The sequence below is a fragment of the Callithrix jacchus genome, chromosome 1 (genome assembly GCF_049354715.1).
Source record: "Callithrix jacchus isolate 240 chromosome 1, calJac240_pri, whole genome shotgun sequence".
NCBI classification, from domain to species: Eukaryota; Metazoa; Chordata; class Mammalia; order Primates; family Cebidae; genus Callithrix; species Callithrix jacchus.
The window spans coordinates 12,700,585-12,721,904 of NC_133502.1; the positions used below are offsets into that span (position 1 = coordinate 12,700,585).

The window sequence follows — 21,320 nt, forward strand, 5'->3', positions numbered from 1 at the left end:
TGTGTGTGTGTGTGTGTGTGTGTGTGTGTGTGTGTGTTTTAAGTAAATCTAGGAGAGCTGGAAGGATGGGTAAGTCCTAAAAAGTAAAAATGGGAGAGCATATTGTAGCAAAACTCTACTCTCTCTCTAAAATAAATAAATAAATAAATAAATAAATAAATAAATAAATAAGTGCCGTGAATCCTCCAGCTTGAAAGACAATGACTTCTGCCAACTTGAGGGAGCTTAGAAGCAGATCCATCCACACCAAGCCTCTGATGAGAAACCAGCCCTGGACAAATAGGTTGATTGCAGCCTGGTGAGCCCCTGAGTAGAAGACCAGCTGGCCTGTGCTCTGACTCCTAACCCTGGACTCGCAGAAACTGTAAGATCATAAATGTGTATTGTTTGAAGCCCCGAAGTTTGTGATAATTGTGATCAGATTACACAGGCCGTGTAATTTGTTACCACTGGAAGCGCTTGAGTAGGGAAGTGTAATAAAAGTTGTCAGCACCTTCTTGTCCACTAAGTTTTCTGTTGGGAAGTATTTAATTCAAATATTTTGTCAGCAAGTTTCTACTAAGAAAAAAAAATCCTAGAAAACTGTATGAAGAAAGAAAACTAATTGTTGTTGTTAACTTAAAGATTAATCTTTCACATATTTGATAGTATTTATATGTTGGGTTGTATTAATTATATATTTTGGTTGTTCAGGTTTTCAACTCCTAGCGTTTACTTGTGAGGTTAAAATTTCATTTTCCTTTTTTTTTTATTTTGGACCTTTGAAATTATAAAAGGAACTTTGGATGAGAATCACATGGTTCCTTAAACTATCTTCTAGTTTTATGAAAGACAAATAGATTCAAGGACCAGTGCCAAGTCTGTCGCCAGCATAAAGAAGCTTTACTATGCATCATATCACATAAACACTCTCTCTTCAACTCTGAGTTCATAAAGAACTTCCATTCCACCCATGTACCTATTCAGACTCCCCCCATGGTAAAACTAGCCCCACATTCTCTCCATTGCCAAGGTAGCTATAATGCAACCTGTGATTTTTTCAGCCCCATGTGGCATTACTAACAACCCACATAGGATGGTTAAGGAGGATGTGAATGGTAGAAAATTATTTCCCCACTGCTGTCAACTCCTGTAGCCCTACCTTGCTCTATCACTGTGTGAACACAACATTAATCACACACTCTGACAAAAGTTCAGAGCTTCACATTCTTCAGTGCTGAAATGATGATTGTCTGTATTTTCCATAGCAGCCAACGTTGATTTCATTGACTTCCCCTAACATTTAAAAAATAATTTGTTGACAGAGATTCTTTTCCTACCTTTATTAGAATTTCTTCTTTTTCATTAGACTTTTTAGAGAATATTAGGTCATCATGAGCTGCTGAAATTTGTTTCCCTGTCCTGCTAATATCTCATGTCACTCTTCCCCTTCAGCAACCATGATTGAGCACTATCATCTTATTTTCTTTGTCATGCCTCTGCCTTTGAATTAAAACCTTAGAAATACACATTATAGGTGTGGGGATTTCTTTATTACAGCATTTTCAGTTTCTTCCTTTTGACCTTTTCTATTGCTTTGGTGATTAATTTTTTTCTAGGGCTCTGTTGACACAATAGGCCACTGTACTAACCTATTAACTTTTGAAAAATCAGAGTGGAAATCTGATTTGAGGAGGAAACCCAAAATAGTTTTCAACTAGACTCGGTTTTACAAACAATAAACCAGAGAAGTTTATCTCTGTGATGGACAGGGTCTGCATGTGGAAGAGTTGGTGTGAATCAGAGCAGGTTGAAATGGAATGTGCTGGGGCTAAGATGTAAAGATAGCATCCTTTGAATCTTAGAGTAGCTCATCCTAGTCATCACACTGAGAAAAAAATTAAATCATAAGTAGTTTATTTTAGTAGCTATTGATTCTTTGAATTTTCATAGACAATCCTCAAGGTCTGTTCTTTCCTGCTTTGCGCGCTGATACATGATTGTTAGTTAAAATTATTAAGCTGTTTATTGTTCCTTCTTTCCTAATTATAGCAGATTGATATTTCATTAAGTTGAAAAAAATTTTAATCCTCTCTAATTGTAAATCCTGCTTTAATCCAAATTACGGGTTTAACTGTGTCCAAACTTTTGTTAAATTCTTACAGCTGTCTAATGATAATTGGAAAGACAAATGCATGCTTCATCGGGTTAACCTAGACTTTCAGAGAGAGTGACTCACTCATCTCTCCTCTGTCTTCAAAGGTGGTTTATATCCCTAGCCTTTGCCAACCTTCCTAGCCATCCTCTCCATGTCAAAGACCGATCACCCATCCTGTGGTTTTAGAAGTTCTTTGAAACTTTGTGTCTGTGCTTTCTGTTTTATTTTATGTTTAAAGGCAAATAAGGTCATTATAATCTCAAATTTATATTCTTTGAAGAAATACATTCATATTGTCATTTTATTGCGTATTTATTTGAAAAGGAAATATTGTCACTCTGTTCTTTCATGACTTCTGTAATTTAACTTGATTTTCTTTACCTCTGTAGTTATATCCCAGTGCTTCTCATTTGGGTGGATAGCATTGAGTCTGAGAGTGTGTAAAGACAGTGTAGAGAAGGGAGTGCTGGAAGACTTTCCTTCTAAAAACCAACCTTCCAGACCAATTATGATAAAAGAACATCTCATGGGAAGTCTTGTTTTTTAAAATCATGTTATATACCCAGTGGCTTTGGGCTTCGGTCACTTTCCTGGTGGAGGAGCTGAGCCCTAGGATAATGTTCTCTCTGGTCTTTACTGCCAGGAGTGTGCACTTAACACAGTCTCTTTCCACCATGATTCTATGAGCTTATTTAGACCTTGAGCAGGGCCAGCTATATAATTCACAGGTTTTAGTGTTGAAAATGTGAGGATCTTAGTTTAAAAAACAGGAGAGTCCAGGCGCGGTGGCTCAAGCCTGTAATCCCAGCACTTTGGGAGGCCGAGGCAGGTGGATCACGAGATCAAGAGATCGAGACCATCCTGGCCAACATGGTGAAACCCTGTCTCTACTAAAAAGAACAAAATTAGCTGGGCGTGTTGGTGTGGGCCTGTAGTCCAAGCTACTCGGGAGACTGAGGCAGGAGAATTGCTTGAACCCAGGAGGCGGAGGTTGCAGTAAGCTGAGATTGTGCCACTGTACTCCAGCCTGGTGCCTGGCGACCGAGTGAGACTCTGTCTCAAAAAAAAAAAAAAGGAGAAAAGTTCCTTTAAAGGTGTTAAAATAAAGCTTTTCTCATTTTTTCCAGTCTTTCTCTTGACCTGTCACGGTGGGTTTTTAAAATTTGATAGTTAATATCATTCTAAGTTAAAGAAAAATTAAAGTTTTAAAGTATGTGCATGAAATTTACTGCTTATGTAGTGCAATGCCAGTTTTAAATGCAAATACAAGAGCATTTAACTAATATGAAGCATCTTCAGAATGACACAAGTAGTCTTTCAAAGCTCATATATGTATGTGTATTTTGTTTTTATCAGAATAATGAAAACACTTTTACTTTTACATACACACATACTCTAACAATGCTGTCTCTCTCTTTGGCTTACTGATGAGTCAGGAAAGGCTGAAAGGAAAATGAACTATGGATTGCCCTAATTCTGTGTCATTGTTGTCAGCATAAGTCATTGGTTTATTCAGGGAAGTAACACAATAAAAGAGGGGACAGAGTTTTTTGCACATTAATGTTTCTTAGGATGCCATTAGCTTCTTTCTGAAGTTAGGCAAGTGTTGGTTCAGACAGAAAGCATGACCTATGGGGACTGTCAATGTTCCTTTTACCCAGGTGTAGAGGTAACACACTCACCCAGCACTTGCTTTAAGTATCACTGAACACCATGGCTTGGTGGGACCACCAGAATTATTTGCTCACTGGGCTTTGTAAATGCTATTTGTAAATAGGGCTGCAAGGAATGATGGCAAGTATACATGTTACATGTAACTCCTCTGTCACTCACATGCACTCCATCGTCCCATCACATCTCACTAACAAAACACAAGCTCAAAGATCACATGCTTAGAAATGTCAAGACAGCCACAGCAGAACTTCAAACCAAATGTGGAACCCTTTTAAGCATGGGACCCCAGGATACCGCTCAGGTAGCATGCCCAGGAAGTCAGCCCTGACCTTGAGTTAGGAAGTCATTTGTTTGACTGTCTTCAAGTGCAACCCTGGAAAAGTTAGCAAAGTCAAGAACATTTTCAGAAGTTCAATTTAAAAGAAGCATTTAAGTTACTATTTCTTACGTTTATAGATCACAAGAGACATCAAATATTGGTTAATTTCAATTGAAGTCATCCAGATGGCTTCCGTTATCCCTGGTTCCCTGTTGTATGCCACAGAATGATTTGTAAATTATGAATGAGCTGGATGGTTGCTATCTTCTGTTGCTGGATGGTTGCTACCTTCTGTTGCAGTTTTTTCTCTGACTGCAGGCACACAAGCATCTCAGCTCCTTCAGACTTAGGTGGCAAAGCCATCATCTTTTCTTCGTTATGGGCCATTCTGGCTCAGAGCCCTGAGTGATGATCTCTTTTAGACATTGCATTTGTGCATATGTAACTTGTTAGACACTTTCATCCCAGGTGGGCTCTGTGTACACTGGATGACTCTCCATCCACAGGGGTACAAATTATAAATAATTATGCCTTAAGAGACAAAAGAGGAATTGAGAAGATCTTTGCAAATTTGCCCAAAAGGAGCCATGGGATCATCCACAGCATTGTGTACACATACACACACACACACACACACACACACACACACACACACACACACACGGTTGGGGGTGCAGGAAAAAGAGAGAGAGAGAGTAATGAGGAGTAAAAAAATAACAATTTCCCTCCTTGAGACTTTGAAATAGCAAATTATCTATTTGCATCTGACATTTTTTAAGCTGGCTGTGTATACAATTTAAGCTTTCATTTTATTAAATTACTGGAAACCAGGAGGATACTAGGACTTTGCAAATAATCTGTTCTCAGACATGCCAGGCCAGTTGTCAACCACTCCTTACTTCTTCCACTTTCTTCAAAGAATGATCTTGCTGCATATCTACAGAAATAATCATGGGTAATGTGTACATGTTTCTCTAGTGAGCGGCATTCCTGCCACGAGTCTTTTTGTGTACTGTGGAGAGCTTAGGAAACAAACTCTTTACCCCTCAGCCATTTACTTGAGAGCAAGGAATGCAAATTAGACAAGTCTGTGGTATTCAGGAGCACAGTGTGCTGGGTTCTGAGGTTGGAGTAATAGTGTCCATCCTTCCTCTCCTTGCCTTTGTGTACTGACCCCAGCCACACGTATGCAAGAATAAACAAAGTGTGGACTTGTCTCTGCTGTTGCTGTCAGTCTCTCTCTCTCTCTGTTAGTGACCTATACCCTGCAGAAGCCAGACACCAAAGACATGGTACCTGCAGCTCAGTGAGCCCAGTGGGCAGGGCTGAGTCTAGAACACTGCAGAAGGGCACCATATCCTCAGCATGTCTCAGATCCGCCTTGGGGAACTTCCCCAGGCACCCAGCATTCTCCATGACTTGTGTTTTCATCAATCAACCAAAACGGCCACAGATACTAACAGAGAACCAGCTAAGGATGCGCTGATGACATGGGCAGGGCAGCCACTGAGTTTGATAAAACAACCATCATATTTCAGAATTTGGCTCTGGGTATTTCTAACCGGATGGCCTCACGCAAGTTATTAAATTCTGAAAGCCTCTATTTTCTCAATAAAAATAACTTGCTGTCTACCTTCTGGTTTGTGGGAAGATTGGAAATGTTTTCAAACTGCGCATATAATAGGATGCCATAAAAGAAACTGTTAAGTGCTCCTGCAATTCTAGGTATCACCAGTAAGTGCCTAGTACCATGCCAGGCAGGGTGGAATAACAATGTCTAAAATTTCACACCTATCTGAAAATAAGCTCACTGTCTAGTTGGGAGGAAAGGCTTGACGCATGATACTATGTGCTACTTTATGTCTACCTATTGTGTGTTACTGCTCACAGCAGCTCGTTCTATGAGGTGGACTCCATCGTTATTCCCATTTTACACATGACTTCATGAGACAAATTGAATGACTGCCCAAGATGCAAGAGCTGCGGTAGATCAAAAATATGAAACTCAAGAAACCTAATTCCGGAGCCCAAACTTCACCTTGATCCCATGCTTTCTTCTTCTGTGGTACTAAACGAACGCTACGGACGAAAATTAGGTGGACTTAATGGAAGAAATCAATATGGTAATCCTCTCAAAGATCCTACCTGAGTATCTCTCCCTCAGTGCCCTATTTTTAGCTGTATGATAAGCCATAGTAATAGCCTCAACATTAAAACTAAGCCTCCTTAATGTGGGGCTCTGAAAGTCCTCAAATCTGAAAGTCCTCAAAATCTGTCAGCCTATTCACAACGTAGAGCTTTTTATAAGGCCTTTATGGAACACTGAAGACTGGAGACTCCGACACTTTCATCTTCTAAGAAATCTCAGAGCATGTCCTATAGATGCCAACACATAGGGCTTCCCATGCATAGGGCTGGTTTTGCCAATGAACACCGTATTTACTGGCATATAGTATAGGAATATATTTCATCAGGCCTCCTTGCTCAAAAATACTGGTTTATTGCACAGTGCCTGTGAAGCAGTATTGATCCCATGCTACATTGGTGTGGAATAGAATTTAAGAGCATTTCTCACTCTCGGTGGCAGGGGGATCAGAAGCATATGTTAGATGATAAGGGGCAATTTTTAACATACCAAGGAGCAGCACAATTCAAAAAAGAATTCCTTGTGAGAAGGAATGTGACAAACGTGAAGAGTCATCCTATGTTTAGCTCACTGGGCCCTGAAACTTCGCTTGCAGTTTTTGGTGCCTTCTAAAATTAATAGAATCTTGGCATGACTGCCCCAATTATTATTTATTTGTTTATTTTTGTGTGTGAAATAGAGTCTTGCTCTGTCACCCAGGCTAGAGTACAGTGGTGCGATCTTGGCTAACTGCAATCTCTGTCTCCTGGTTTCAAATGATTCTCCTGCCTCAGCCTCCCAAGTAACTGGGATTACAGACAACCTCCCCCACCCCCACCACGCCCAGCTGATTTTTAGTAGAGTCTGGGTTTCACCATTTGGCTAGGCTGGTCTCAAACTCCTGACCTCAAGTGATCCGCCTGCCTCAGATTTATGTCTACCTATTGTGTGTTATTAATGACAAATAACACCTCATTCTATGAAATTGGCTCTATCATTATTCCCATTTTACACATGACTTCATGTGTAAAATGGGAATAACAAGTGCCGGGATTACAGGCATGAGCCACTCCCAGAGTGCCAGCATTACAGGTGTGAGCCACTGCACCCAGCCTACTGCCCCTAATTCTGACTCTGTTTTGTGTGACTATTTTATGTGACTTTCAGCTCAATCACCCCACACTGCAAAATGAAATACTGAAGCCATATCTTCAAGGATTTTGGATAGTGATGCTAAAATGCCATAGACCTCCTCTTGAAAATGGGATATTTTTCTCTAAATGCCTTTTTAAATGAATTTTTCAATTAGTGTTTAAATATTGAAGACTAGTCTATTCTATAAGGCTTCCAGCATACTTTATTGGACACCAAACTTGCGTAATTCTCCCTGTGCTCAGGTGACCACTTAGTAGACATTTACTATTTCCTCACCTCCCGAGGACAGTTCATCTTGGTACGGTGGTTCCTCAAAATCAGTTATCACAATGGGGTGACTCAAAGTCAGACAACTTCTCGAAACTTTTGTGAGTGAATTTCTAAGAGATACAGAGCAAGTAGACAGTTGACATCCAGTCAGGTATATGGCTAAAGAGCTTCTGGAGGTCAGCAGACGTCAGATACCTTTGGATGTGCAGCAAGTTTTGGACGTCTGTGCTCTGAAAGAAGTTTGAATTAAGACAGGCCTTTAAGGATCTAATAAGAAACCACAGGCCAGTCTCAGGATGACCTGAACACAAACGCTTTCAGGAAGTTCTAACCACAGCGAGATTTAGAAGAAATATCTCACATGAATTACTGGCCAGGGTTTGTCTTCTCCACTAGACGGCAAGTCTGTAGCTTGTTCACTTCTGTTTTCCCAGTGCTGACTACACGATTTGGTGCATGGTAACCATAAATCAAGGTAGAGAGGTTATTTCAGGTAGTGGGCACCGTGGAGGCCAGGCCTGGTGAGGCATCAACAGACCTGAAAGCTTTTATGAAACATGGACGGTATTGGAGGCCATTATCTTAAGTGAAATAACTCAGAATCATAAAGTCAAAACCACCTCTTCTCACTTATAAATGGGAGCTAAATAAGGTAGACACATGGACATAGAGTGTGGAATGATGGACACTGGTGACTCAGACAGGAGAAAGGATGGGAGGAGGATGAGGGATAAGTTATCCCTCATTGTACCCTTAATGGGTACAATGGACATTATTCTAGTGACAGCTACACTGGAAGTCCAGGCTTCACCAGTACGCAATATATCCATGTAACAAAACTCAGCTTTTACTCCTTAAGCATATGCAAAATAAAAAATTTTTTAAAAATTTGTTTTAAGTTTCCGTGCTGCCCTTTCCCTGGAGTCAACTCTGGTGGCTCCTGAGTGTGAGTATGCTTAAGGAAAGCAGAGAAGAGTGCATTTTTGAAGCCTTCTTAAGCATCTCCCAGAGTAAGCTTACCCCAGCTGTTTCCCAGAACAAGTCCCAATTTGTATTCAGGTTTCATTTTTCTTTAATTTCAAAGCCAAGCTTGTTAACAAAAATTGAAAAGATTTAAATAGACTCACTAGTGACCCTTAGCTCTGTGGGAAATGTGCCTGTGTGTCCAGATAGCAATAAAAATTTCCAACACAGGCAAGTTAGAGGCAGTGGAAGGCGCTTCCTTACAGAACTACAGCAGCCCAGTGTTTTGGTATTGGCATTGCTGATGTTTGTTATATAATATTCTATTTTTAAATTGATGCTTCTGTTTTCCTCCTCAAATCGATTTGTTAGTAGGGATGCTGAAAAGATTAAGGATTTATATTAATTTGGGTTTTGTGGGAGTTATTCAAAATGTAGAGTCTTGCGGCTGGATGGATTTGTAGGGGTTACGAATGTTTCCTCTCTAGTCTCCAGATGCAGGGCCTTAAAATGTCATGAGAATTGAAATTTTATCACCCAATTCTTTCCCCCAAAGAAGGCTAAATTCCCTCAGTGAATCAGGAAACTTCCCATAAATTCCCTCAGTGAATCAGGAAACTTCCCATAAATTCCCTCAGTGAATCAGGAAACTTCCCATACATTTTCTCAGTGAACCAGGAAACCTCCCATAACTTCCCTCAGTGAATCAGGAAACTTCCCATACATTCCCTCAGTGAACCAGGAAACTTCCCATAAATTCCCTCAGTGAACCAGGAAATTTCCCATACATTTTCTCAGTGAACCAGGAAACTTCCCATAAATTCCCTCAGTGAATCAGAAAACTTCCCATAAATTCCCTCAGTGAATCAGGAAACTTCCCATACATTTTCTCAGTGAACCAGGAAACTTCCCATAAATTCCCTCAGTGAATCAGGAAACTTCCCATACATTCCCTCAGTGAACCAGGAAACTTCCCATAAATTCCCTCAGTGAACCAGGAAATTTCCCATACATTTTCTCAGTGAACCAGGAAACTTCCCATAAATTCCCTCAGTGAATCAGGAAACTTCCCATACATTCCCTCAGTGAATCAGGAAACTTCCCATAAATTCCCTCAGTGAACCAGGAAACTTCCCATACATTTCCTCAGTGAACCAGGAAACTTCCCATAAATTCCCTCAGTGAACCAGGAAACTTCCCATACATTTCCTCAGTGAACCAGGAAACTTCCCATAAATTCCCTCAGTGAACCAGGAAACTTCCCATAAATTCCCTCAGTGAACCAGGAAACTTCCCATACATTCCCTCAGTGAATCAGGAAACTTCCCATACATTTTCTCAGTGAATCAGGAAACTTCCCATACATTCCCTCAGTGAACCAGGAAACTTCCCATAAATTCCCTCAGTGAATCAGGAAACTTCCCATACATTTCCTCAGTGAACCAGGAAACTTCCCATAAATTCCCTCAGTGAATCAAGAAACTTCCCATACATTTCCTCAGTGAACCAGGAAACTTCCCATAAATTCCCTCAGTGAATCAGGAAACTTCCCATACATTTTCTCAGTGAACCAGGAAACTTCCCATACATTCCCTCAGTGAACCAGGAAACTTCCCATACATTCCTTCAGTGAATCAGGAAACTTCCCATACATTTCCTCAGTGAACCAGGAAACTTCCCATAAATTCCCTCAGTGAATCAGGAAACTTCCCATAAATTCTCTCAGTGAACCAGGAAACTTCCCATAAATTCTCTCAGTGAACCAGGAAACTTCCCATACATTCCCTCAGTGAACCAGGAAACTTCCCATACATTTCCTCAGTGAACCAGGAAACTTCCCATAAATTCCCTCAGTGAATCAGGAAACTTCCCATAAATTCTCTCAGTGAACCAGGAAACTTCCCATAAATTCTCTCAGTGAACCAGGAAACTTCCCATACATTCCCTCAGTGAACCAGGAAACTTCCCATACATTTTCTCAGTGAACCAGGAAACTTCCCATACATTCCCTCAGTGAACCAGGAAACTTCCCATAAATTCCCTCAGTGAACCAGGAAACTTCCCATAAATTCCCTCAGTGAATCAGGAAACTTCCCATACATTCCCTCAGTGAATCAGGAAACTTCCCATAAATTCCCTCAGTGAACCAGGAAACTTCCCATAGATTCCCTCAGTGAACCAGGAAACTTCCCATAAATTCCCTCAGTGAATCAGGAAACTTCCCATACATTCCCTCAGTGAATCGAAACTTCCCATACATTTTCTCAGTGAACCAGGAAACTTCCCATAAATTCCCTCAGTGAACCAGGAAACTTCCCATAAATTCCCTCAGTGAACCAGGAAACTTCCCATAAATTCCCTCAGTGAACCAGGAAACTTCCCATACATTCCCTCAGTGAATCAGGAAACTTCCCATACATTCCCTCAGTGAATCAGGAAACTTCCCATAAATTCCTTCAGTGAATCAGGAAACTTCTCATACATTCCCTCAGTGAATCAGGAAACTTCCCATAAATTCCCTCAGTGAACCAGGAAACTTCCATAAATTCCCTCAGTGAATCAGTAAACTTCTCCTTTGATTTCAATTCATGTTGAAAATATTAAGCATATGAAGAGACATCTTAGTAAACACTGTTTTGCAGGTGCAAAACCACAGCTACGTGCATTTTCTCAGTTATTTTCATAACACCCCTATGAGGCACCATAATATTGGTCTCCCTCTCTTACATGTAGGGAAACTGAGCATCAAAGAAGTTTTCAACTTGACCAAGGCCAAACAGATTATACCAGCTATTATCTCATGCTCTCTGCGCTCCACACTCACCCTTCTTTATTGTGGTTTGTGAAGTGGGCTCCACAAAATTTATTTCTCCTCTGCCAGTCAACAGAGAGCCCAGGAGGGAGGCAGCGAGACTTGCATTCCTGTCCTAGGGCTACGGTTACCAGTACCACAGCCTGTGTGGCTTAAACAACAGAATCGTATGCTCTTATTATTTTGGAAGATAGAAGTCTGAAGTCAGGGTGTCTGTAGGGCCATGTTTCTAAGGCTGGAGAGGAGAATCCGTTTTACAGTCCCTTCCTCTTCCTTCTGGGATCGCCAGCACTTTGGCATTCCTTAGCTTATAGATGCAGCCCTCCAGTCTCTGGCTCCATCTTCCCTCAGTGTGTCTGTGTCTTCCCATGGCATTCTCTTTGTGTGTGTCTGATTTTGTATTTCACTTCAGTGGCTGTGGCTGTCAGGGTCTCAAGGCAGGTAGACAACAGGCAGTCCTTCTCCCAGGACAGGTGTTCCTCCAGCTGCTACTCCTTCAGCCCAGGGGCCCAGTCGCACATCTCTTCTCCTCTTCTATAAGGACGCCAGTTATGTTGGATAAAGGGCCCACACTACTCCAGTATAACCTCATCTTAACTTATGTCTTAATCACATCTGCAAAAATCCTAGCTCCAAAGAAGGTCATAGTCACAGCTACCGGTAGTTAGGACTTCAGCATATCTTTTCGGGAGACATCATTTAACCTTACCATACCAGGACGTTGCCTTTTCTCTGCTTCTGTTTTCCTCTGAGATCTATTCACAGGGCAAGTGGCGGTCCCAGCAGAGTTCACTGCAGTGGCTGTGGTTGTCTGGGTCTCAAAGAAGGTAGACACCGGGGAGTCCTTCTCCTAGGACAGGTGGTTCTCCAGATGCCATTCCTTCAGCGCAGAGGCTGCAAGTCACGGCCCTGTAGGGTCCTCCTCAAGATCTCCACTTTCCTCCCTAGTTCACATATCCCTCAGTCTTCACGTCAGTAGCTGCTGTCCACACCTGCTACTCCTGTTAAACCCCCAAGTTCTCTTTTGCCCCTTCTGCTAGCTAGTCTACTTTTATCAAGTCAAAATTCTTTCCATTAAATATTCTCCATTAAAATATTAGCATCTAGCACAATTTCAAGAGAATGAAAGGATACAAGTTTTTTGGCATTTTTTGCCAATGTTTGGAAAGTGTTTACTGTTAAGGTTTATAATTAAGGTATATATAATATATTAAAAGTGTTTCTTTCCTATTGTGAATCTCTGTTTAAAAATATTTTTATTATCTATTGTCTGCCTATAATCATTTTGCATTTTCATTACATTTCTGTGTGATGCATTTTAAAAAGTTATTTTAATTAAAATTTAAAAAATTAAATTAGAAAACAGCAAAAACCTAGACAATGGCACACAGGTGGTGGGTGAGGAATTTACACTTAAGGCTGTGTGGTGTCGTGAACTGTGTCACCTGAAATGTGTCACAGGAGAAAGCACTGGAACTTTTTAACAGATTGTTTTCTCTGCCATAGTAAAACAGCACAGAGAAAAATCATCCATTCTTGCTGGTTTCCTGGGAAAAGGCCAATAAATCTGAGAAGCTTCTAAAGATCTGTTGTGGTTTCTAGGTGTATCCAAGTGATGAAGGACACCACCACTCTCCTGCTTGTACTAATCACCAGTGCTGCCCACTGTCTAGTAGCCATTAGGGCTGTTTACAGGTACCTGTTTTTATCTCCTGCTGGGCACATGATACCATTGCCCCTGTTGACCTCTTCGAAGCGAGCTGAGACCATGAATACCTTTGGCCAATGAGATGTGAACAGAAATGACCCTGTGTCATTTCCAAGCGGAGATTTAAGAGCGAATGCCTAACTCTCCATGTCCATTTTCCCTGCCCTGTCAATCCTGGAAGCTTATGTCAAAACACAACATCCATCAGCCCGTGTCCCTGAGTGACTACAATGAATAGAGTACCTGGACAACCTGCATTGTGCATGCAGCATGAGTGAGAAATGAATGCTTGTTGGACCATTTTTTCCAGCGGTATACCAGAGCCTGTGCTGCTTATTACACACAGATTCCCATGTCCAGGGGCAATCCACCAAGCTATTTTGTTTGTTTGTTTGTTTGTTTGTTTGAGAGAGAGAGTTTGCGTTTTTGACCAGGCTGGAGAGCATTGATGTGATCTCAGTTCACTGCAACCTTTGCCTCCAGGTTCAAGTGATTCTCCTGCCTCAGCCTCCCTAGTAGCTGGGGTTACAGATGCCCACCACCACGCTCATCTAATTTTTGTATTTTTAGTAGAGACGGGGTTTCACCATGTTGGCCAGGCTGGCCTCGAACTCCTGACCTCAGTTGATCCTCCCACCTCAGCCTTCCAAAGTGCTGGGATTACAAGCATGACCCACTGCACCCAGCCAAGCTCATATATTTTTAATAATTTTCTCACGTGTCTTCTCAGACATTGTGCTTTCTGGGAATTCATTCACCCTCGTTGGCTTCTCTTTTTTCTCTGTAAATGCTGAAAGGACTCAGGGCTCACTCTTCAGCTTCTTCTTCTTTATCTATTCTCTCTCCCTAGAAAATCTTACTCAATCCCATGAAGTCAATGCTTATCTGCCCAGAAATCTCCCTTAATTATCATACATGTATAATGAACTACCTATTAATCACTTCTATCTGGATGTCTCATTGATCACTTTTAATTTCAAATGCCCAACAATTTTTGATTCTGCACCTTATCTGCAAAATCTGCATCTCATCTAATTGTACCAGCATTTATTCAATTGCTCAAACCTAAACCTAGAAGTCATTCTTGATTCCAGTCTTTGAACCCTTTCTCCCAGATCACCAAGCAGTCCATGAGTACGTCCTGTTGGCTGCAATTTAAACCATTTTCCAAATCTAATCACTTTTCACCACATCTCCCTCTGTGAGAGTCACCACCAGTGGAGACCTAGTAATCACGAAAGCCTCTTATTGAGTCTTCCTGCTTTCACTCTAGACTGCTAATATCTATGTTTCACACAGCAACTATAGTGTTCTTTTAAAACTATAAATTAGATCATATTGTCCTCCTATTTCAAAAGCCTCCAGTGGCTTTCTGCTACCATTGGAAGTAGCATTGCTTTCTGCTCCAATGCATTTCTGTTAGAATAAAATCTAACTTCTATAGAAAGAGTTCATCATAACACCCATATTTGTTAATTCAAAAAAAAAATGTGATGGCCACCACTCCGAGTTTAATAAGAAATCATGAAAGAATGGAAGATTGTTGGCATGGTTCTTGAGAAAACAGCTCAACTAGCATTACTCATTTTTAGATAAATAAAAGAAAAATATAGGTAATACATACATACTAGCTGCTCACAAATTTAAGTGAAATCTTGTTTATTTTCTTACGCCCTCATTGGGTGAATTTACATCTGTCTACTTGCAAAAAAGCTCTTAGACCTTCTCAGCAATCTCAAAAGGGTTCTTACAAGTTCCAAGGGCTGTTGACATGTGTCCTTGAGACTAAGAATGTCTACTGAGGAAATCACATTGGTAAGATTGTGGTGTAGAAAATCATGTTTTTTTCACCTCAAATTATTAGCTGAATTTTTCATGAGAAAATTTTGCGCACCGATCTTATGTTGATTACTTCACTCTGATCGCCCTCATCTGCCTCTAATGAAACCAACCCCATAAAAGGGCTTTGCAGATTCTTTTAAAATTAGAAGCAGATCTAGAGGTTTTTTTCCTTGGACTAATGTCCAAGCCATAATAAATTGTTTTTAAAACACAAAGTAGAAACCCAGTCTTTCACTGCACTTCTGACTTTGGCTCACAAGGTCCTGTTATTGAATGAACACCTTCCTCTCTGAAATTGTTTCCTCTTACCATTTTCCTTCTTCACCACTTGCAGGCACACTGGCCTTGTCAATGTTCATGGAACACAGAAAGCTCATTTCAAAACTAGGGCCGTTAGCTTGTTGATTCCCATGTCTGATCTTCCCAGGCTCACACCTATGTAATGTTCAGTTTTGGTTCATGTGTCAACTCTTCCAAGAAGTTTTCCAACAGTGCTTTATCTAGCTTCCCCACCAACCCCCATCACCCTGTATGTTTTCTTCATTTTAGGTATTATCTGAAATTGAGTCATTTGTTATATGTTTAATTATCTTCTCTCATTAGAATATAAATTCCAAAAGAGAAAGAAACTTGTCTTTGATATGTTTCAGCTCTGTGTCCCTATCCAAATCTCACCTTTAATTGTAATAATCCTTATGGGGAGGTAATTGAATCATGGAACAGGCTTTTCCTGTGGTGTTCTCATGATAGTGAATAAGTTTCACAAGATCTGATGGTTTTATAAAGGGGAGTTCCCCTGTACATCCCCTCTTGCCTACTGCCATGTAAAACGTGACTTTGCTCCTCATTCACCTTCTGCTATAATTGTGAGGCCTCCCCAGCCATGCAAAACTGTGAGTCCATTAAACCTCTTTCCTTTATAAATTTCCCAGTCTCAGGTATGACTTTATTGGCAGCATGAGAGCGGATTAATACAGTCTTATTCATCAATTTCTCTCTGGAATCTCAAACTTTGTTTAATCTGTAGCTGGCCATATAAAAAATAGTGGAATGAATAAGTGTTTATAACTTCCAAAGCATCTTAATAGATAGTAATAACACAATATTAGCTCATATATCTAGATGGATTGGGTCCAAGGACAATTCTATAATAAGAATATTGCCTAGTTCAAGAGTATAGGACACGTCTTTTGTGGGCCACAGCTGTATGTAGGCAAAGCTGATTTGTGTGTTTCCTATTAAAGGCCACTTGAAAATCTACTATATTGATCCACCTGTGAATTAGCAAGGACCCAGCCAGAGATCTCAAGCTTGGAAAATGATTCTTGCTGCTGTACATTTTGAAAATTAGACTGAGCTGGTACTATATATAAGTAACATTTGTTGAAATAACTGGGATTCCATAAAACTCTCCTGCTAAGAAACTTCTCAGCATGTCTATCTGCAGCTCATAACTGTACTTGAATAAAACCTGGTGGATGCAGAAGGCTGTGATCTCATCTTTTAGTTTTGATTGGCTTAGGAGCTAGTGCAGAGTGTGGCCAAAGACTTGCCCTTCAAACAGATCAGGTCTGAGTAAAGAAAACACAAGCCCCAGCTGGTGTTAGACCCTCAGAGCTGGATGTGTCAGTCAGACTCTAAAAACCAGCTGGAGGAAAAACTGGAGTAATCTTTCAATATGAGTTTTAATTTACATTGTTTGTTGTTTCTAGCAGAGATTCAAAATGGCTGCACTGCTCAGAAAAATAATGCCTGCCTTCTGTTAGCAGAAGGAAGTCATTATCTGTTTCTTAAAAGGTTGGTAGGCAGCACTTGAACAATATTTTTGGCCTGTGTTTTTTGGTTATTACAATGTCAATTTTTAAAATGGTTTTTAGTTCATTTGTGTGTTCCATTTCAATTTTTAAAAATTGTTTTTGCTAGAAATTTAACTTTTTCACTTAGGTTTTAAAGTTTATGGTGACTTAGTTGTATAAACATACACACACACACATTTAGAAATTGTTTTATTTTTAGTTATTTCCTTCTTTAAATTCTGCATCTATTGTGTCTGTATCTTCTATCAATCTCCTATTTCTCTTCTGGCATCTTCAGGGCTGGCCTGGATGTGCAGGGAAACTGGCAGCCTGTGTGTTGCTGAGCGTCTCACCCAGCGATATTTTATCTTGCTTTTAAAAAGTCTTCGTAAGTCATTTTAGTTTTACTCGTCATTGAATATTCTGCAAAAATCAAGAGAGAGATTTTCTGATAGATGAAGCAGTGAGTGCTGGAGGAAACGTTTTGGTTTTTGCAGTCATAGATGGGCCCTGTCTGTAGATATCTGCTTCTCTTTTGAAAATCCCATTTGAAAAATGAGTTTAATTAGGAACAAATAACAAATTAATACATTTTAGTATTTTTCCATGAAACTCCTTACAAATTCATTGGCATTGCTTCATCCAATGTCAATACTTTTACCCAAATATTGTTTAAAAATGAACTAATTTTACTTTATCAGTTAGTTGTTCAAGCCTGTCATTAGAGCAGATTAAGATGCACAGAGTTTTGTGGTGGGGTTTTTTTGATAGGCTGTCTTCTTTTTCTTTTAAAACAACTTCAAATCTGACTGACCCTGATTTAACTGTACAAAATTTTATCCATTTCTGCCCTCTTATATGAGTTTAATCTTTCAATATGATTATGAAACTGATCTAATTAGTTTATTGGACAACATGGAGAAGTAGAATTCTGCTAATTTTGCTTGTGCATATGTTTGATAAAAACTTAAGAACATAAAAAACAATCCCTGTATGGTTGATGTAAAAAAGTGTCGACAAGTTGCTGCTCTGTTTCTCTGTGAATTGTGTACTTCTGCCATTCTATGGCCCTACCAGGGGTGCAAATGTCCCTTTTAAAACCACAAAGAGGTATAGGCTGGATTCCTAATGTCCAAAGCATAGGGCAAACCATGGTGGTTGTTGTCATTTTCTAGAAAGACACTTGCAGTGGTTGTTTTTATTAGGTAAATTTTTAATCAATGCGATTTAAGTGATGTCACTTAACATATGTTGGCTTTTGGGATCTTCTTATATTTAATTCCTTTTTTTACTTTAATGCCTGTTGGTTAATAACGTTAGGATATAGCTATTTTTAAAGTGTAAAGCAAAACAATTCATTTGGGATCCTAAAAGGACTCTATTCTAATGTGAAAAAAATGACTTCTTATTTTTTTCTCTTGAATTTTTTAGTATATTCAATGGCTAGTAAAAATAGAACTAAATTAGACATTTTTGCTCTATCAAAAGCTAAAATTTTTTCTTCTTAATTTTGGAAGACAGTTTATAAATTTTAGGGTTGCCTGGCAGATTCATTTTACCATCAAGTTGGCTATGATGAAATGACTGCGATTTTTAAGCTTCTTTGTTTTATTTCACTCCCACTCCTTCTCCAGATAATCATTCAAAATTAATATGAAACATTTCATAACACTACCTAAATGTAATAATAATACTTAAATACATAATGATACTAAAATAATATTTAATCATTAAAGAATAATGATGCTTAAATACATATTACTTAATGGTACACAGAGGGTGCTTACTATGTGCCAGGGACCATGCTAAGCACTTACATAGTTCATTTAATCCTCTTGACAACCCTATAATGTAGATCTCATTGTCTTCACTGGCACCTTACAGATGAGAAAGCTGAGCCACAAGATGGTTACTTGCTTAAAGTTATAGCTGTTAAGTGGAAGAGTTGGGATTCAAACCCAACTGTGCACCCTAGAATTGATGTGTGTAATCACCGTGCTGTACTAGCATGGTTGAGTGTGACACAGGATTGTTGTTCATTTGTCTGTTTTGTGCCTTTGTACAACTGGCACAACTTCAAATACTTTTCAACTTCAAAATATCCTAGAAATGTGAGGTCCTCTGGGCAGTTCTCTGACCCGCTCACTCATTTTGGTTAGAATCTTATATGTATGTTACTCACATAGTAAATAACATTTGCTCATCAGTAAGAATACACAGTGCAACACTTTTAAAATAACATAATTGTGGCCTATAGACCTATTCTCAGCGGTCAGTGCAGTGTTGACTAAAGGTTCATATAAACTCAGAAAACGACTGAAAGTGTTTCCCACCACCAGCAGATGTCACTGTTGTCTCTTCGCGCGCATGTTTAACGTTGACTGAAGGTTAAAATGGAGAACTAGCAATTTTATTAAAAGTTCTGTAGAGCACTGCGTATGAGCGACGTTGCTTTGGCATGAATTAAAAAAAAATCCACACAAAATGGGAAAACAATCTGTCTCCTTACTTCTACAAAGCACAGTGAGTTTCAGACAACCTAGTGTCCCTCTGACACCTCGGAGGCAGCAGCACAGTGAATGAGGAATGTGGGAAGGCTTTCCTCTGTGATCCGTGTAGATTCAGTCTCACTCCGTGCAGTCAGTGGGACTCCACGAGTTGAGGCCACAAGGGCAAGGAAACAGCCGTGGCCACAGGGTGGTAGTGAACTAAACTTGTTTCTCAGCATAGGCAAAGCACTCACTATTAATTCCTAGAAATAATTAAGAGAGAATTCTCAGACCGTGAAGGTCCTGTAGCAGGTGGGACCAAAAGCAGTGGAAATGAGACTGATCCAAAGGCATTCTAAGCATCTCTGCTGGACTCTGAGAGTGCAGGCATAAACCAGAGACAGCCCTGGGCCCCGTGCTCACCCTAAAGGCAGCAGGAATGTGCAAGCTCTTCTAGCAGGGCAGAAAAATGTGGCTGTGGCCTTTGTACACCTTTATTCCCAAAAATATCCTATCATTTTTTGAAAATAGATTTAAAAGAGGGGTAGCCTTCTAAAAAATCACCATATTTGCTTTCAGTAACATCTGGATAAAATCATCAATTATTTGAACCAGTCCATGATCAATTAATAGAAAAAGTTGCCTCACCTACAGATGTATATGTTATTTAAGTTTTTAAAAAAATCTCCTGCTCCAAAATGTTTGCTTATATTCTAGCAAATTCTGTTGCCTAGAATTGCCAGGGGATATAGTCTGTTTATTCAAAGATGTTGTTTTAGGGTTCATTAAGTAAAACTTTCTAAGATCAATCAGTACACTTTTCTAACTTGGTCCTGTGATTTCAAAAGCTCATTTGGCAAAAGGACAGGATGTCCGTCTTTACCTCTGGATGTGGTTATATTTTGAGCAAATTGGTTGGCAGTAAGAAGGCAGCTGGAGGGTAACTCTCAGCACTAGGAGGGGAGCAAAGGGGCTGCCTTCACTTAAACTAATGTTCAAATTATATCACGTGAGAAACACAAATTCCTAGGTCATAAATAGGTTGGAACTAAATGGTGATGCTTACTTCGTGGAATGATTCTCTAACAAAATTAAAAAATCACTGTGATTTCACTGCCCTGACCTTTAGGCCCAACCTTTTCCTGAGTTTTTCAAACCCACACTTCCCGATTGCCCAAAGAATATTACCATTCAGATGTCTGCAGCCATCCCAAATTCATAAGGTTACCAGAACACTCATTTAAAACTGAATTTCCTTTGCGTGTGTACATTCCATAAGTATTCCTCTTTGGGCCATCCTCAAAATAAAAATGTACTCATGTCTTGTCTGATATTCCAGTTTAACTGGATGTCCTATTATTTTATCTGACAACCTTACAAGCTCAACATGTCTAAAACAGAACTTTTCATCTTATTGTATAAAGCCATTCTCTCCCTCTGAAATTAGGCTATGGCGCCACAAACCACCCACATGCCTTTCTCACACGTTAAACCCAACGAGTCATTAAATTGTTACACATTTGTTAAATTATAGCATCTCTTAAACTTTCACAAAGCCACCCGGTTTTTCTCTGTCTCTGCTGAACCTCCCCCTGCCTCAGCTTGGCCATCATCAGATTTCGTCACTTTGCATCAGCCTCCTCCTTTCTCCATGTCATAGCCACAGTGGTCTCCCCCGTCTACAACCTCATCATACATGAAAACCTCTACTTAAAACCATCAAATGGCTCTCTAGGGTGACCGGTTGTACTGATTTGTACAGGACTATTTCAATTTGGTGCTGAAAATCCTGTGTCTTGAGAAAGCACTCAGGCCCAGGAAAACTAGAATGGTTGGTGACCCTGTTTCAGATAAAGCATAAGTTCTTAGTCTGGTTTATAAGACCCTTTGTGCCTTCCCTGACCCCCTAATTACTTTACTAAATGTCATTTCGTGTCTCTTGCCTACTCACAATCTGCATTCCAGTCATGTTAATTTCCTGCCCATTAAAAAAGAATTCCATCCATTGCATCTCCACTCCTTTGCATGTA

At 39.9% G+C, this 21,320-nt stretch overlaps 1 long non-coding RNA gene across 1 annotated transcript in view; it reads right to left on the reverse strand.

Moving 5' to 3' along the window:
- Positions 1 to 17,030: 17,030 nt before the first annotated feature.
- LOC118152172 (uncharacterized) overlaps positions 17,031 to 21,320 on the reverse strand; it is a 55,084-nt gene continuing 50,794 nt past the window's right edge. The window contains exon 3 of the long non-coding RNA XR_013534231.1: positions 17,031 to 17,224. This is a non-coding gene — a long non-coding RNA (uncharacterized LOC118152172). The remainder of the gene's footprint in view (positions 17,225 to 21,320) is intronic.